Raw genomic sequence first — 16268 nt, forward strand, 5'->3', positions numbered from 1 at the left:
TATACCATCTACTGCATCTTGCCATCTTGATGTAAGTAAATGTATCACTAGTCACTTTAAACAATGCCACTTTATATAATGTTTACATACCCTACATTAGTCATCTCATATGTATATACTGTACGCTATACCATCTACTGCATCTTGCCATCTTGATGTAATGTATCACTAGCCACTTTATATTATATAATGATTACTTACCCTACATTACTCATCTCATATGTATATACTGTACTCTATACCATCTACTGCATCTTGATGTAATGTATCACTAGCCACTTTATATTATATAATGATTACTTACCCTACATTACTCATCTCATATGTATATACTGTACGCTATACCATCTACTGCATCTTGCCATCTTGATGTAATGTATCACTAGCCACTTTAAACAATGCCACTTCATATAATGTTTTCATACCCTACATTACTCATCTCATATGTATATACTGTACTCTATACCATATGCTGCATCTTGCCTATGCCATTTGGCCATCGCTCACCCATATATTTATATGTACATATTCTTATTCATTCCTTTACACTTGTGTGTATAAGGTAGTTGTTGTGAAAGTGTTAGATTACTTGTTAGATATTACTGTATGGTCGGATCTAGAAGCACAAGCATTTTGCTACACTTGCATTAATATCTGCTAACCATGTATATGTGACCAATAAAATTAGATTTTAAACATTTTGCTGCGCGACTTATAATTTAGGAGCACCAGCGCGCCAAGAAAAAGGTAAGGATTCCAGCTTTAATATCTCCCATATTTTTATGCTCCTACATTTCTTTGTGTGAGCCCCCTAAAAATACCCTTGCTGTACCAGCATCTCCAGCTCTACTGGCACTGATCCTGTCACCATGGGCAAATGGTAAATGCTTTTTGTGGGAGAAGGAAGGAGACTTCTCTTGCTTATTCAAGGAGCTCTGGTGAAATACTAAACGATCTTTGGCTCTGTGTGTAAAGCTCTGGAACAGACACAAATGTACATTCATACATAGACAAGATATGGAATGTGAAATAGACAAATAAACCATGAGATTAGGAGATTAATCTACGCTGTGTGGTGTGTTGTGTTAAACTGTGTGTAGGCGTGTGTGGGCGTACTAGTGTGTGTGTATTTAGTACGTCTTCAGTTAACAAGGAAACAACAAGTCACAAGATTGTGGACAATGGAAAAGCTACCTAAAAACACATCACTGCCACAGAAACAAACCACAAGAGGAGTCCTCCAATCAGCAAAGAGCCTGATAAAAGAGAAGCCAATCAGAAGCACTCTTTGCCTGGGGAAACAGCTCTGTGTGTATGGGGTAGGGGACATCCACCTGCGTTGTTTCCTAACATGCGGCGCCATGTAGAGGGGCAGTGTGTGTGTGTGCCTGTCAGGGTGTGTCTGTGTCTCCCTGAATGTCTTCACTTTGGTGTGTGTGTTAACATTACTGTATACCAGCACGTGTGTGGTTGTGCGCCTGTCAGAGTGTGTCTGCGTCTGAGTGTGACCCTGTGTGTGTGCTCCTGTCACAGTGTGTATGTCTCTGTATGTGTCCCTCCCTGTGTGTCTCTCAGTGGGAGGCCTTCTGCTAGGCTGTCAGATTGAGAGGTCAGCCGTCAGGGAGGGGTCAGCCCGTCAGAGGGGCCAGCCCGTCAGAGAGGGGTCAGCCCGTCATATGGTCAGATGCACGGTAGCGGGTTGCTATTAGCGGAGTGGAATGTAGCGAGGTAAAACCGCTGTACGGGAGCGAGTGAGCTCAGCGTGGGATAGACAGCAGGGTAATTTCCCACAAACCACTGCTTTCCCACCCATCCAGAAAGGCCACCAAGATTTTTATGAAGTTAGAATAGTCACATTTACTCGCATGGAGATCCTCTCTAGCTTGATGCATTTCTATGCTCAAAACACACAAATAGAAAGTGTTGTTATTGACTTGGCCAACAGTTCAACAGTGGTTTAATGTCTATCATATTATAAAGTAACACAGCCATTCAAAAATAAAATTTACAATGTGAAACCATTGATAAAACGCTCATGTCGTTCAGTGCAGTTACAATACAGTATCTCCTTTCCCATTCAGTGAATCAGACTCGTGTTTTAAAACCCACTTCACGTATAAAGAGAGAGAGAAAATATAATGTGAATTAGGCAGAAGGGTGTAATCTCCTGTGTGAGATTAAATGGGCGATAGGCGAGACGAGGGCAGGCCGGGGTGCTGACAACAAGATAAACGTGCGACTCTCCCTGGCCCCTCCGCACCACTTCACTGCCAGCCCATCAATCCTCTCCTTTATGAAACACAGAGTAAAGTGGACTGAAGTGTTTTTTGGGCCCTGGTTAAACCGCTAAGCTAGAAGAGGCTTCAAAACAGAGGAGGACATATTCTTCCAGCCAAAGCTCCATTTGCATACTTCAGTCAGCCGCGTTGCGGTTCTAATGGGGTATAGGCCTATCTGCAAAAACATGTTACACCAGCGCAGCCATCATAATTGTCACGTTCCTGACCTGTTTTCTGTTGTTTTTGTATGTGTTTAGTTGGTCAGGGCATGAGTTGGGGTGGGCATTCTATGTTATGTGTTTCTATGTTGGGTGTAATGGGTTGCCTGATATGGTTCTCAATTAGAGGCAGGTGTTTGACGTTTCCTCTGATTGAGAACCATATTAAGGTAGGCTGTTCTCACTGTTTGTTTGTGGGTGATTGTCTTCCGTGTCTGTGTATGTCGCACCACACGGGACTGTTTCGTTTTCGTTCGTGTATGTAGTCTGTTCCTGTTCGTGCGTTCTTCGTGTTTTTGTAAGTTCACATGTTCAGGTCTGTCTACGTCGTTTTGAGTTTATTCTAGTGTTCATCGTGTTTCGTCTTGTTAATATAAATCATTATGTATTCATCACCCGCTGCGCCTTGGTCCGCTCATTCACCACAAGACGACCGTTACAACAATGGATCACACGGCGTGTCAGTGTGTGTGCACGTGTCCTGGTACATAAAGCTAAAATGCTGTAGCAGTGTTTTGCCTGGTGTTTAATATGCAGCATATTAAGGAAGAGGGGCCATTACACAGGTGCACCTTGTACAGGGGACAATAAAAGGTCACTAAAATGTGCAGTTTTGTAACAGAGCACAATGCCACAGACGTCTCAAGTTGAGGGAGCGTGCAATTGGTATGCTGACTGCAGGAATCTCTATCAGAGCTGTTGCCAGAGAATTGAATGTTCATTTCTCTACAATAACCGGCCTCACAACTTCAGACCACGTGTAACCACACCAGCCCATGACCTCCACACCCGGCTTCTTCACCTGCGGGATTGTCTCAGACCAGCCACACGGACAGCTGATGAAACTGTGGGTTTGCACAAGCAAATCATTTCTGCACAAACTGTCAGAAACCATCAGCGTGTGTGGGCAAGCGGTTTGCTGATGTCAATGTTTTGAACAGAGTGCCCCATGGTGGCGGTTGGGTTATGGACAGGCATAAGCTACGGACAAGGAACACAGTTGCATTTTATCGAAGGCAATTTGAAAGCACAGAGATACCGAGACGATCTTGAGGCCCATTGTCGTGCCATTCATCAGCCGTCATTACCGCATGTTTCAGCATGATAATGCACGGCCCTCTGTTGCAAGGATCTGTACATAATTCTTCCATGGCCTGCACATTCGCCAGAAATGTCACCCACTGAGAATGTTTGGGATGCTCTGGATCGACGTGTACGACAGCGTGCTTCAGTTCCCGCCAATATCAAGCAACTTCACACAGCCATTGAAGAAGAGTGTGACAACATTCCACAGGCCACAATAAACAGCTTTATCAACTCTATGAGGAAGAGATGCGTCGTGCAGCATGTGACAAATGCTGGTCACACCAGATACTGACTGGTTTTCTGATCCACGCACCTACCTTTTTTTGAAGGTACAGTATCTGGGACTAACAGATCTGTATTGCCAGTCATGTGAAATCCATAGATTAGGGCCTAACGATTTTATTTCAATTGACTGATTTCCTTATATGAACTGTAACTCATTAATGCCTTTGAAATTCTTGCATGTTACGTTTATATTTTTGTTCAGTGTATTTTCTTTGAGGGAAAACTAAAGTTGCTCCCCCTGATCAATCTACTGAAGCAACAATGTTTGCTAATTTATAAAAAATAAAAAAAACATTTACATAAGTACTCAGTACTTTACTTTGTTGAAGCACCTTTGGCAGCGATTACAGCCTAGAGTCTACTTGGGTATGAGGCTACAAGCTTGGCACACCTGTATTTGGGGAGTTTCTCCCATTCTTCTCTGCAGATCCTCTCAAGTGCTGTCATGTTGGATGGGAAGTGTTGCTGCACAGCTATTTTCAGGTCTCTCCAAAGATGTTCGATCGGGTTCAAGTCCGGGCTCTGGCTGGGCCACTCAAGGATATTCAGAGACTTGTCCCAAAGCCACTCCAACATTTTCTTGGCTGTGTGCTTAGCAATATTGTCCTTTTGGAAGGTGAACCTTCACCCCAGTCTTCACCCCAGAGGTCCTGAGCGCTACCTGGAGCTGGTTTTAATCAAGGATCTCTCTGTACTTTGCTCAGTTCATCTTGCCGCAATCCTGACTAGTGTCCCAGTCCCTGCCGCTGTAAAACATCCCCATAGCATGATGCTGCCACCACCAAGCGGGCTGTGATGTGCCTTTTACTTAGGAGTGGCTTTCATCTGGCCACTCCACCATAAAGGCCTGATTGGTGGAGTGCTGCATAGATGGTTGTCCTTCTGGAAGGTTCTCCCATCTCCACAGAGGAACTCTAGAGCTCTGTCAGTGGCCATCTTTCTCAGTTTGGCCAGATGGCCAGCTCTAGGAAGAGTCTTGGTGGTTCCAAACTTCTTCCATTTAATGATGGAGGCCACTGTGTTCTTGGAGACCTTCAATGCTGCAGACATTTTTGGGTACCCTTCCCCAAATCTGTGCCTCGACACAATCCTGTCTCGGAGCGCTACGGACAATTTCTTCAACCTCATGGCTTGGTTTTTGCTCTGACATGCACTGTCAACTGTGGGACCTTATATAGACAGGTGTGTGCCTTTCCAAATCATGTCCAATCAATTGAATTTACCACAGGTGGACTCCAATCAAGTTGTAGAAACATCTCAAAGATTATAAATGGAAACAGGATGCACCAGAGCTAAGGGTCTGAATACTTATGTAAATAAGGTATTTCTGTTTTTTATTTTTAACACATATGCTAACATTTAAAAAAAAACTGTTTTCACTTCGTAATTATGGGGTATTGTGTGTAGATTGCTAAGGAAATACATGTATTTAATACATTTTAGAATAAGGTTGTAATGTAACAAAATGTGGAAAAAGTTAAGAGGTCTGAATACTTTCCGAAGGCACTGTATGCAGCATATTAAGGAAGAGTGATTGGGGTTGTCTGGTGTTAATTTAGCAGCGTATTAAGGAAGAGGGATTAGGGTTGTCTGTTGTTCATTTAGCAGCGTATTAAGGAAGAGGGATTAGGGTTGTCTGGTGTTCATTTAGCAGCGTATTAAGGAAGAGGGATTAGGGTTGTCTGGTGTTCATTTAGCAGCGTATTAAGGAAGTGGGATTAGGGTTGTCTGGTGTTCATTTAGCAGCGTGTTAAGGAAGTGGGATTAGGGTTGTCTGGTGTTCATTTAGCAGCGTATTAAGGAAGAGGGATTACGGTTGTCTGGTGTTCATTTAGCAGCGTGTTAAGGAAGAGGGATTAGGGTTGTCTGGTGTTCATTTAGCAGCGTATTAAGGAAGAGGGATTAGGGTTGTCTGGTGTTCATTTAGCAGCGTATTAAGGAAGAGGGATTAGGGTTGTCTGGTGTTCATTTAGCGGCGTATTAAGGAAGAGGGATTACGGTTGTCTGGTGTTCATTTAGCAGCGTATTAAGGAAGAGGGATTAGGGTTGTCTGGTGTTCATTTAGCAGCATATTAAAGGAGAGGGATTAGGGTTGTCTGGGGTTCATTTAGCAGCATATTAAGGAAGAGGGATTAGGGTTGTCTGGTGTTCATTTAGCAGCGTATTAAGGAAGAGGGATTAGGGTTGTCTGGTGTTCATTTAGCAGCGTATTAAGGAAGAGGGATTAGGGTTGTCTGGTGTTCATTTAGCAGCGTATTAAGGAAGAGGGATTACGGTTGTCTGGTGTTCATTTAGCAGCGTGTTAAGGAAGAGGGATTAGGGTTGTCTGGTGTTCATTTAGCAGCGTATTAAGGAAGAGGGATTAGGGTTGTCTGGTGTTCATTTAGCAGCGTATTAAGGAAGAGGGATTAGGGTTGTCTGGTGTTCATTTAGCAGCGTATTAAGGAAGAGGGATTACGGTTGTCTGGTGTTCATTTAGCAGCGTATTAAGGAAGAGGGATTAGGGTTGTCTGGTGTTCATTTAGCAGCGTATTAAAGGAGAGGGATTAGGGTTGTCTGGGGTTCATTTAGCAGCATATTAAGGAAGAGTGATTAGGGTTGTCTGGTGTTCATTTAGCAGCGTATTAAGGAAGAGGGATTAGGGTCTTCTGGTGTTCATTTAGCAGTGTATTAAGGAAGAGGGATTAGGGTTGTCTGGTGTTCATTTAGCAGCGTATTAAGGAAGAGGGATTAGGGTTGTCTGGTGTTCATTTAGCAGCGTATTAAGGAAGAGGGATTAGGGTTGTCTGGTGTTCATTTAGCAGCGTATTAAGGAAGAGGGATTAGGGTTGTCTGCTGTTCATTTAGCAGCGTATTAAGGAAGAGGGATTAGGGTTGTCTGCTGTTCATTTAGCAGCGTATTAAGGAAGAGGGATTAGGGTTGTCTGGTGTTCATTTAGCAGCGTATTAAGGAAGAGGGATTAGGGTTGTCTGGTGTTCATTTAGCAGCGTATTAAGGAAGAGGGATTAGGGTTGTCTGGTGTTCATTTAGCAGCGTATTAAGGAAGTGGGATTAGGGTTGTCTGGTGTTCATTTAGCAGCGTATTAAGGAAGAGGGATTAGGGTTGTCTGGTGTTCATTTAGCAGCGTATTAAGGAAGAGGGATTACGGTTGTCTGGTGTTCATTTAGCAGCGTGTTAAGGAAGAGGGATTAGGGTTGTCTGGTGTTCATTTAGCAGCGTATTAAGGAAGAGGGATTAGGGTTGTCTGGTGTTCATTTAGCAGCGTATTAAGGAAGAGGGATTAGGGTTGTCTGCTGTTCATTTAGCAGCGTATTAAGGAAGAGGGATTAGGGTTGTCTGGTGTTCATTTAGCAGCGTATTAAGGAAGAGGGATTAGGGTTGTCTGGTGTTCATTTAGCAGCGTATTAAGGAAGAGGGATTAGGGTTGTCTGGTGTTCATTTAGCAGCGTGTTAAAGAAGAGGGATTAGGGTTGTCTGGTGTTCATTTAGCAGCATGTTAAGGAAGAGGGATTAGGGTTGTCTGGTGTTTATTTAGCAGCGTATTAAGGAAGAGGGATTAGGGTTGTCTGGTGTTCATTTAGCAGCGTATTAAGGAAGAGGGATTAGGGTTGTCTGGTGTTCATTTAGCAGCGTATTAAGGAAGAGGGTATAGGGTTGTCTGGTGTTCATTTAGCAGCGTGTTAAAGAAGAGGGATTAGGGTTGTCTGGTGTTCATTTAGCAGCGTGTTAAAGAAGAGGGATTAGAGTTGTCTGGTGTTCATTTAGCAGCGTGTTAAGGAAGAGGGATTAGGGTTGTCTGGTGTTCATTTAGCAGCGTGTTAAAGAAGAGGGATTAGGGTTGTCTGGTGTTCATTTAGCAGCGTGTTAAAGAAGAGGGATTAGGGTTGTCTGGTGTTCATTTAGCAGCGTGTTAAGGAAGAGGGATTAGGGTTGTCTGTTGATCATTTAGCAGCGTGTTAAGGAAGAGGGATTAGGGTTGTCTGGTGTTCATTTAGCAGCGTATTAAGGAAGAGGGATTAGGGTTGTCTGGTGTTCATTTAGCAGCGTGTTAAAGAAGAGGGATTAGGGTTGTCTGGTGTTCATTTAGCAGCATGTTAAGGAAGAGGGATTAGGGTTGTCTGGTGTTTATTTAGCAGCGTATTAAGGAAGTGGGATTAGGGTTGTCTGGTGTTCATTTAGCAGCGTATTAAGGAAGAGGGATTAGGGTTGTCTGGTGTTCATTTAGCAGCGTATTAAGGAAGAGGGATTAGGGTTGTCTGGTGTTCATTTAGCAGCGTATTAAGGAAGAGGGATTAGGGTTGTCTGGTGTTCATTTAGCAGCGTATTAAGGAAGAGGGATTAGGGTTGTCTGGTGTTCATTTAGCAGCGTATTAAGGAAGAGGGATTAGGGTTGTCTGGTGTTCATTTAGCAGCGTATTAAGGAAGAGGGATTAGGGTTGTCTGGTGTTCATTTAGCAGCGTGTTAAAGAAGAGGGATTAGGGTTGTCTGGTGTTCATTTAGCAGCGTGTTAAAGAAGAGGGATTAGGGTTGTCTGCTGTTCATTTAGCAGCGTGTTAAAGAAGAGGGATTAGAGTTGTCTGGTGTTCATTTAGCAGCGTGTTAAGGAAGAGGGATTAGGGTTGTCTGGTGTTCATTTAGCAGCGTGTTAAAGAAGAGGGATTAGGGTTGTCTGGTGTTCATTTAGCAGCGTGTTAAAGAAGAGGGATTAGGGTTGTCTGGTGTTCATTTAGCAGTGTGTTAAGGAAGAGGGATTAGGGTTGTCTGTTGATCATTTAGCAGCGTGTTAAGGAAGAGGGATTAGGGTTGTCTGGTGTTCATTTAGCAGCGTATTAAGGAAGAGGGATTAGGGTTTTCTGGTGTTCATTTAGCAGCGTGTTAAAGAAGAGGGATTAGGGTTGTCTGGTGTTCATTTAGCAGCATGTTAAGGAAGAGGGATTAGGGTTGTCTGGTGTTTATTTAGCAGCGTATTAAGGAAGAGGGATTAGGGTTGTCTGGTGTTCATTTAGCAGCGTATTAAGGAAGAGGGATTAGGGTTGTCTGGTGTTCATTTAGCAGCGTATTAAGAAAGAGGGATTAGGGTTGTCTGTTGTTCATTTAGCAGAGTATTAAGGAAGAGTGATTAGGGTTGTCTGGTGTTCATTTAGCAGCGTATTAAGGAAGAGGGATTAGGGTTGTCTGGTGTTCATTTAGCAGCGTATTAAGGAAGAGGGATTAGGGTTGTCTGGTGTTCATTTAGCAGCGTATTAAGGAAGAGGGATTAGGGTTGTCTGGTGTTCATTTAGCAGCGTATTAAGGAAGAGGGATTAGGGTTGTCTGGTGTTCATTTAGCAGCGTATTAAGGAAGAGGGATTAGGGTTGTCTGGTGTTCATTTAGCAGCGTATTAAGGAAGAGGGATTAGGGTTGTCTGGTGTTCATTTAGCAGCGTATTAAGGAAGAGGGATTAGGGTTGTCTGGTGTTCATTTAGCAGCGTATTAAGGAAGAAGATTAGGGTTGTCTGGTGTTCATTTAGCAGCGTGTTAAAGAAGAGGGATTAGGGTTGTCTGGTGTTCATTTAGCAGCGTGTTAAAGAAGAGGGATTAGGGTTGTCTGGTGTTCATTTAGCAGCGTGTTAAAGAAGAGGGATTAGAGTTGTCTGGTGTTCATTTAGCAGCGTGTTAAGGAAGAGGGATTAGGGTTGTCTGGTGTTCATTTAGCAGCGTGTTAAAGAAGAGGGATTAGGGTTGTCTGGTGTTCATTTAGCAGCGTGTTAAAGAAGAGGGATTAGGGTTGTCTGGTGTTCATTTAGCAGCGTGTTAAGGAAGAGGGATTAGGGTTGTCTGTTGATCATTTAGCAGCGTGTTAAGGAAGAGGGATTAGGGTTGTCTGGTGTTCATTTAGCAGCGTATTAAGGAAGAGGGATTAGGGTTGTCTGGTGTTCATTTAGCAGCGTGTTAAAGAAGAGGGATTAGGGTTGTCTGGTGTTCATTTAGCAGCATGTTAAGGAAGAGGGATTAGGGTTGTCTGGTGTTTATTTAGCAGCGTATTAAGGAAGTGGGATTAGGGTTGTCTGGTGTTCATTTAGCAGCGTATTAAGGAAGAGGGATTAGGGTTGTCTGGTGTTCATTTAGCAGCGTATTAAGAAAGAGGGATTAGGGTTGTCTGTTGTTCATTTAGCAGCGTATTAAGGAAGAGTGATTAGGGTTGTCTGGTGTTCATTTAGCAGCATATTAAGGAAGAGGGATTAGGGTTGTCTGGTGTTCATTTAGCAGCGTATTAAGGAAGAGGGATTAGGGTTGTCTGGTGTTCATTTAGCAGCGTATTAAGGAAGAGGGATTAGGGTTGTCTGGTGTTCATTTAGCAGCGTATTAAGGAAGAGGGATTAGGGTTGTCTGGTGTTCATTTAGCAGCGTATTAAGGAAGAGGGATTAGGGTTGTCTGGTGTTCATTTAGCAGCGTATTAAGGAAGAGGGATTAGGGTTGTCTGGTGTTCATTTAGCAGCGTGTTAAGGAAGAGGGATTAGGGTTGTCTGGTGTTCATTTAGCAGCGTATTAAGGAAGAGGGATTAGGGTTGTCTGGTGTTCATTTAGCAGCGTATTAAGGAAGAGGGATTAGGGTTGTCTGGTGTTCATTTAGCAGAGTATTAAGGAAGAGGGATTACGGTTGTCTGGTGTTCATTTAGCAGCGTATTAAGGAAGAGGGATTAGCGTTGTCTGGTGTTCATTTAGCAGCATATTAAAGAAGAGGGATTAGGGTTGTCTGGTGTTCATTTAGCAGCATATTAAGGAAGAGGGATTAGGGTTGTCTGGTGTTCATTTAGCAGCGTATTAAGGAAGAGGGATTAGGGTTGTCTGGTGTTCATTTAGCAGCGTATTAAGGAAGAGGGATTAGGGTTGTCTGGTGTTCATTTAGCAGCGTATTAAGGAAGAGGGATTAGGGTTGTCTGGTGTTCATTTAGCAGCGTATTAAGGAAGAGGGATTAGGGTTGTCTGGTGTTCATTTAGCAGCGTGTTAAAATGGATTAGAGTTGTCTGGTGTTCATTTAGCAGCGTGTTAAGGAAGAGGGATTAGGGTTGTCTGGTGTTCATTTAGCAGCGTGTTAAAGAAGAGGGATTAGGGTTGTCTGGTGTTCATTTAGCAGCGTGTTAAGGAAGAGGGATTAGGGTTGTCTGGTGTTCATTTAGCAGCGTGTTAAGGAAGAGGGATTAGGGTTGTCTGGTGTTCATTTAGCAGCGTGTTAAAGAAGAGGGATTAGGGTTGTCTGGTGTTCATTTAGCAGCGTGTTAAAGAAGAGGGATTAGGGTTGTCTGGTGTTCATTTAGCAGCGTATTAAGGAAGAGGGATTAGGGTTGTCTGGTGTTCATTTAGCAGCGTATTAAGGAAGAGGGATTAGGGTTGTCTGGTGTTCATTTAGCAGCGTATTAAGGAAGAGGGATTAGGGTTGTCTGGTGTTCATTTAGCAGCGTATTAAGGAAGAGGGATTAGGGTTGTCTGGTGTTCATTTAGCAGCGTATTAAGGAAGAGGGATTAGGGTTGTCTGGTGTTCATTTAGCAGCGTATTAAGGAAGAGGGATTAGGGTTGTCTGGTGTTCATTTAGCAGCGTATTAAGGAAGAGGGATTAGGGTTGTCTGGTGTTCATTTAGCAGCGTATTAAGGAAGAGGGATTAGGGTTGTCTGGTGTTCATTTAGCAGCGTATTAAGGAAGAGGGATTAGGGTTGTCTGGTGTTCATTTAGCAGCGTGTTAAAATGGATTAGAGTTGTCTGGTGTTCATTTAGCAGCGTGTTAAGGAAGAGGGATTAGGGTTGTCTGGTGTTCATTTAGCAGCGTGTTAAAGAAGAGGGATTAGGGTTGTCTGGTGTTCATTTAGCAGCGTGTTAAGGAAGAGGGATTAGGGTTGTCTGGTGATCATTTAGCAGCGTGTTAAGGAAGAGGGATTAGGGTTGTCTGGTGTTCATTTAGCAGCGTGTTAAAGAAGAGGGATTAGGGTTGTCTGGTGTTCATTTAGCAGCGTGTTAAGGAAGAGGGATTAGGGTTGTCTGGTGTTCATTTAGCAGCGTATTAAGGAAGAGGGATTAGGGTTGTCTGGTGTTCATTTAGCAGCGTATTAAGGAAGAGGGATTAGGGTTGTCTGGTGTTCATTTAGCAGCGTATTAAGGAAGAGGGATTAGGGTTGTCTGGTGTTCATTTAGCAGCGTATTAAGGAAGAGGGATTAGGGTTGTCTGGTGTTCATTTAGCAGCGTATTAAGGAAGAGGGATTAGGGTTGTCTGGTGTTCATTTAGCAGCGTATTAAGGAAGAGGGATTAGGGTTGTCTGGTGTTCATTTAGCAGCGTATTAAGGAAGAGGGATTAGGGTTGTCTGGTGTTCATTTAGCAGCGTATTAAGGAAGAGGGATTAGGGTTGTCTGGTGTTCATTTAGCAGCGTATTAAGGAAGAGGGATTAGGGTTGTCTGGTGTTCATTTAGCAGCGTATTAAGGAAGAGGGATTAGGGTTGTCTGGTGTTCATTTAGCAGCGTGTTAAAGAAGAGGGATTAGGGTTGTCTGGTGTTCATTTAGCAGCGTGTTAAAGAAGAGGGATTAGGGTTGTCTGGTGTTCATTTAGCAGCGTGTTAAAGGAGAGGGATTAGAGTTGTCTGGTGTTCATTTAGCAGCGTGTTAAGGAAGAGGGATTAGGGTTGTCTGGTGTTCATTTAGCAGCGTGTTAAAGAAGAGGGATTAGGGTTGTCTGGTGTTCATTTAGCAGCGTGTTAAAGAAGAGGGATTAGGGTTGTCTGGTGTTCATTTAGCAGCGTGTTAAGGAAGAGGGATTAGGGTTGTCTGGTGATCATTTAGCAGCGTGTTAAGGAAGAGGGATTAGGGTTGTCTGGTGTTCATTTAGCAGCGTATTAAGGAAGAGGGATTAGGGTTGTCTGGTGTTCATTTAGCAGCGTGTTAAAGAAGAGGGATTAGGGTTGTCTGGTGTTCATTTAGCAGCATGTTAAGGAAGAGGGATTAGGGTTGTCTGGTGTTTATTGAGCAGCGTATTAAGGAAGTGGGATTAGGGTTGTCTGGTGTTCATTTAGCAGCGTATTAAGGAAGAGGGATTAGGGTTGTCTGGTGTTCATTTAGCAGCGTATTAAGGAAGAGGGATTAGGGTTGTCTGGTGTTCATTTAGCAGCGTATTAAGGAAGAGGGATTAGGGTTGTCTGGTGTTCATTTAGCAGCGTATTAAGGAAGAGGGATTAGGGTTGTCTGGTGTTCATTTAGCAGCGTATTAAGGAAGAGGGATTAGGGTTGTCTGGTGTTCATTTAGCAGCGTATTAAGGAAGAGGGATTAGGGTTGTCTGGTGTTCATTTAGCAGCGTATTGAAGAAGAGGGATTAGGGTTGTCTGGTGTTCATTTAGCAGCGTATTGAAGAAGAGGGATTAGGGTTGTCTGGTGTTCATTTAGCAGCGTATTAAGGAAGAGGGATTAGGGTTGTCTGGTGTTCATTTAGCAGCGTATTAAGGAAGAGGGATTAGGGTTGTCTGGTGTTCATTTAGCAGCGTATTAAGGAAGAGGGATTAGGGTTGTCTGGTGTTCATTTAGCAGCGTATTAAGGAAGAGGGATTAGGGTTGTCTGGTGTTCATTTAGCAGCGTATTAAGGAAGAGGGATTAGGGTTGTCTGGTGTTCATTTAGCAGCGTATTAAGGAAGAGGGATTAGGGTTGTCTGGTGTTCATTTAGCAGCGTATTAAGGAAGAGGGATTAGGGTTGTCTGGTGTTCATTTAGCAGCGTGTTAAAGGAGAGGGATTAGGGTTGTCTGGTGTTCATTTAGCAGCGTGTTAAAGAAGAGGGATTAGGGTTGTCTGGTGTTCATTTAGCAGCGTGTTAAAGGAGAGGGATTAGAGTTGTCTGGTGTTCATTTAGCAGCGTGTTAAGGAAGAGGGATTAGGGTTGTCTGGTGTTCATTTAGCAGCGTGTTAAAGAAGAGGGATTAGGGTTGTCTGGTGTTCATTTAGCAGCGTGTTAAAGAAGAGGGATTAGGGTTGTCTGGTGTTCATTTAGCAGCGTGTTAAGGAAGAGGGATTAGGGTTGTCTGGTGATCATTTAGCAGCGTGTTAAGGAAGAGGGATTAGGGTTGTCTGGTGTTCATTTAGCAGCGTATTAAGGAAGAGGGATTAGGGTTGTCTGGTGTTCATTTAGCAGCGTGTTAAAGAAGAGGGATTAGGGTTGTCTGGTGTTCATTTAGCAGCATGTTAAGGAAGAGGGATTAGGGTTGTCTGGTGTTTATTTAGCAGCGTATTAAGGAAGAGGGATTAGGGTTGTCTGGTGTTCATTTAGCAGCGTATTAAGGAAGAGGGATTAGGGTTGTCTGGTGTTCATTTAGCAGCGTATTAAGGAAGAGGGATTAGGGTTGTCTGGTGTTCATTTAGCAGCGTATTAAGGAAGAGGGATTAGGGTTTTCTGGTGTTCATTTAGCAGCGTATTAAGGAAGAGGGATTAGGGTTGTCTGGTGTTCATTTAGCAGCGTATTAAGGAAGAGGGATTAGGGTTGTCTGGTGTTCATTTAGCAGCGTATTAAGGAAGAGGGATTAGGGTTGTCTGGTGTTCATTTAGCAGCGTATTGAAGAAGAGGGATTAGGGTTGTCTGGTGTTCATTTAGCAGCGTATTGAAGAAGAGGGATTAGGGTTGTCTGGTGTTCATTTAGCAGCGTATTAAGGAAGAGGGATTAGGGTTGTCTGGTGTTCATTTAGCAGCGTATTAAGGAAGAGGTATTAGGGTTGTCTGGTGTTCATTTAGCAGCGTATTAAGGAAGAGGGATTAGGGTTGTCTGGTGTTCATTTAGCAGCGTATTAAGGAAGAGGGATTAGGGTTGTCTGGTGTTCATTTAGCAGCGTATTAAGGAAGAGGGATTAGGGTTGTCTGGTGTTCATTTAGCAGCGTATTAAGGAAGAGGGATTAGGGTTGTCTGGTGTTCATTTAGCAGCGTATTAAGGAAGAGGGATTAGGGTTGTCTGGTGTTCATTTAGCAGCGTGTTAAAGGAAGAGGGATTAGGGTTGTCTGGTGTTCATTTAGCAGCGTGTTAAAGAAGAGGGATTAGGGTTGTCTGGTGTTCATTTAGCAGCGTGTTAAAGGAGAGGGATTAGAGTTGTCTGGTGTTCATTTAGCAGCGTGTTAAGGAAGAGGGATTAGGGTTGTCTGGTGTTCATTTAGCAGCGTGTTAAAGAAGAGGGATTAGGGTTGTCTGGTGTTCATTTAGCAGCGTGTTAAAGAAGAGGGATTAGGGTTGTCTGGTGTTCATTTAGCAGCGTGTTAAGGAAGAGGGATTAGGGTTGTCTGGTGATCATTTAGCAGCGTGTTAAGGAAGAGGGATTAGGGTTGTCTGGTGTTCATTTAGCAGCGTATTAAGGAAGAGGGATTAGGGTTGTCTGGTGTTCATTTAGCAGCGTGTTAAAGAAGAGGGATTAGGGTTGTCTGGTGTTCATTTAGCAGCATGTTAAGGAAGAGGGATTAGGGTTGTCTGGTGTTTATTGAGCAGCGTATTAAGGAAGTGGGATTAGGGTTGTCTGGTGTTCATTTAGCAGCGTATTAAGGAAGAGGGATTAGGGTTGTCTGGTGTTCATTTAGCAGCGTATTAAGGAAGAGGGATTAGGGTTGTCTGGTGTTCATTTAGCAGCGTATTAAGGAAGAGGGATTAGGGTTGTCTGGTGTTCATTTAGCAGCGTATTAAGGAAGAGGGATTAGGGTTGTCTGGTGTTCATTTAGCAGCGTATTAAGGAAGAGGGATTAGGGTTGTCTGGTGTTCATTTAGCAGCGTATTAAGGAAGAGGGATTAGGGTTGTCTGGTGTTCATTTAGCAGCGTATTGAAGAAGAGGGATTAGGGTTGTCTGGTGTTCATTTAGCAGCGTATTGAAGAAGAGGGATTAGGGTTGTCTGGTGTTCATTTAGCAGCGTATTAAGGAAGAGGGATTAGGGTTGTCTGGTGTTCATTTAGCAGCGTATTGAAGAAGAGGGATTAGGGTTGTCTGGTGTTCATTTAGCAGCGTATTAAGGAAGAGGGATTAGGGTTGTCTGGTGTTCATTTAGCAGCGTATTGAAGGAAGAGGGATAAGGGTTGTCTGGTGTTCATTTAGCAGCTTATTGAAGAAGAGGGATTAGGGTTGTCTGGTGTTCATTTAGCAGCGTATTGAAGAAGAGGGATTAGGGTTGTCTGGTGTTCATTTAGCAGTTTATTAAAGAAGAGGGATTAGGGTTGTCTGGTGTTCATTTAGCAGCGTGTTAAGGAAGAGGGATTAGGGTTGTCTGGTGATCATTTAGCAGCGTGTTAAGGAAGAGGGATTAGGGTTGTCTGGTGTTTATTGAGCAGCGTATTAAGGAAGAGGGATTAGGGTTGTCTGGTGTTCATTTAGCAGCGTATTAAGGAAGAGGGATTAGGGTTGTCTGGTGT

At 43.4% G+C, this 16268-nt stretch overlaps 1 protein-coding gene across 1 annotated transcript in view; it reads right to left on the reverse strand.

The window, feature by feature from the left end:
- LOC129813045 (uncharacterized) overlaps positions 1-16268 on the reverse strand; it is a 121831-nt gene that overhangs the window by 17976 nt on the left and 87587 nt on the right. The window lies entirely within an intron of this gene.

The sequence above is a fragment of the Salvelinus fontinalis genome, chromosome 16, assembly GCF_029448725.1.
Source record: "Salvelinus fontinalis isolate EN_2023a chromosome 16, ASM2944872v1, whole genome shotgun sequence".
NCBI classification, from domain to species: Eukaryota; Metazoa; Chordata; class Actinopteri; order Salmoniformes; family Salmonidae; genus Salvelinus; species Salvelinus fontinalis.